Below are 2,359 nucleotides of genomic sequence, written 5' to 3' on the forward strand. Positions count from 1 at the left end.
TTTTTTGGGCAGTGTAAAGTAGGGCTTGTTGTTTGTCATTTCTCCGATCACAAATGCAGACATGGTTTTATGTTTATGCGGCGTGATGCAACGCAATGCGTAAAAAGACAGTATAAGTCATTATAATCCATAATTATGTCCCCACTGGATGCAACGAATGCCTCGTTTATAATGGGTTTTCATGTTTTTGAATCATCGCACTGGCCTGACAGGGCATCATCACAATATGGTTAGGGGCGTAACATTTCCGTCACACGCTTGAGGTATTCGGCCAATCACAACGCACTGGATAGCTGGCCAATCACAGCACACCTCACTTTTTCAGACCGATGAGCTTTGTAAAAATCGACACGTTTCAGAAAGGTGGGGCATAGAGGAGAAACAGTAATGTACAGTATGTGGAAAATAATGTGTTTTTTTAACCTTAAACGCATAAACACATTTCATTACATCATATACACAAAATAATGTTATTTTTAGCAGCATCATATGACCCCTTTAAAAACAGGGTTTAGTTGTCTGTGTTAAGCTGGGATAGGAGAAAGAATTTTAACATTTATGCTGTAATTGTTCATGGCAATGTGATGCTTTGCTTTAAAATTCAATAATTCAGACCTACAGTTACGGTAATATGTCAATGAAAAAGGCCATACAGTTAGAATTGTGACTAAAGGCTAAAGTAGGATAAAGGCTCAAACCTGTGGCTAATCAAGACAAGGTACTTATGTTTTAGCCAATAACATAAGCAACAACATAACTCATAACAAAGTTGTGCATGGTCACATTGCAGCCCATATATTACCCTCAGTCATTAACGCTTGCCCATTGCATTGGTTATTTTAAAAAGATCATGATCTAATCAAATCATTTTCCTATACTGCTGTGGGGGATTTCCACCATTCTCATATTTTAAATCTGCCACCAAGTTAATGAGCCATAAGTCAATTAACTACTTTTAGTTTACAAGACAGAGGTTTTGAATGCTGGGGATGGGTATAATCCTCTCTGAAATCTGCCTCTGAAAATCCGTCCTGTGGTTTGCTGAGGGTGACATTTTGTCACGGACGAGATGAACTATATTTGCATCTGTGGTGTATATAAAGTTCTCAGTGTTCATCAATGTTAAATTACTTTCTCCTATTCCACTTTTAGAGACAACTACACTGAAAAAAATGTTTCATTCATCCAGTTAAAAACATTTAGGGTAATGATTCAGATCTATATTTTTTAACTTGAGCCAATGAAAAATAAATAACTTGCCCCAAGGGTGTTATGAATGAAACATTTTTTTCAGTGTACAAGCTTATTTTGACTTTTTGACAAAAAGTGTCCATGAAATGCTGATGACACTCACCATGTTGAAGTGACTCCTAAAGCTCCAAAAAGCAGGCATGATGTGACATGGAGACATAAGAAACTAAATCTTGCTCTCAGACTTGGCTAAAAGGAGGGGTGGGGGGTTAAATGACACAGCTGGAGAACAACAATGAACAAACAGCCCAGTGCCAGATCACATGACAAAACAAAGCACAGATACAAAAGGGCTGATTCTAGGAGCATCTATGTAGCACCACATTAACCTAAGAAGATATACACAAACATCAAATACAAATAAGGGCATGTTACATTAAAGGGGTCATATGATGTTACTAAAAAGAACATTATTTTGTGTATTTGGTGTAATGAAATTACATTTTCAATTACAAAATTACAATTGTTTCTCCTCTATGCCCCGCCTTTCTGAAACGCGTTGATTTTTACAAAGCTCATCGGTCTGAAAAGTGAGGTGTGCTCTGATTGGTCAGCTATCCAGTGCGTTGTGATTGGCCGAATACCTCAAGCGTGTGACAGAAATGTTACGCCCCTTACCATATTGTGATGCCTTGTCCCGGCACGACGAGACAAAAACATTAAAAGCCATTATAAACTAGGCATTTGTTGCATCCAGTGGGGACATAATTACGGATTATAATGACTTATACTGTCTTTTTACGCATTGCATCGCGCCTCATAAACATAAAACCATGTCTGCATTTGTGATCGGAGAAATTACAAACTACAAATGCTACTCTACACTGCTCAAAACTCGCATTTGAATCGTCAGTGGCAAATTCTTTAAATATAAAAACGTACTTACAATCTGTGAGTCAGAACAGTCGCCATGTAGTCTACTCTACCAGGATCAGGAAACAGTCTTCCATAAAATGCGCTGGCCACATCGGAATATTTGGGTTGAACTGTTCTGGAACAGTGTTGTAAATACAACTTAACCACTGATTTCTAGTTGTGTCTTCTTTTGGAAGACCAAACAAAGTAGATTCGCTTTCACAATGAAACACAGCGTCACACACGGCGGGCT

The 2,359-nt window shown here is 38.2% G+C and overlaps 1 protein-coding gene across 1 annotated transcript in view; it reads right to left on the bottom strand.

Moving 5' to 3' along the window:
- Positions 1–1,397, bottom strand: part of LOC107550516 (pleckstrin homology domain-containing family G member 3-like) — a 57,975-nt gene extending 56,578 nt beyond the window's left edge. Inside the window, exon 1 of the mRNA XM_016231821.1 lies at positions 1,355–1,397. The gene's annotated coding sequence lies outside the window, so the exon portion shown is untranslated. The remainder of the gene's footprint in view (positions 1–1,354) is intronic.
- Positions 1,398–2,359: the final 962 nt, after the last annotated feature.

This window comes from Sinocyclocheilus grahami, unplaced genomic scaffold (assembly GCF_001515645.1).
Source record: "Sinocyclocheilus grahami isolate Dianchi unplaced genomic scaffold, SAMN03320097.WGS_v1.1 scaffold400.1, whole genome shotgun sequence".
NCBI lineage: Eukaryota > Metazoa > Chordata > Actinopteri > Cypriniformes > Cyprinidae > Sinocyclocheilus > Sinocyclocheilus grahami.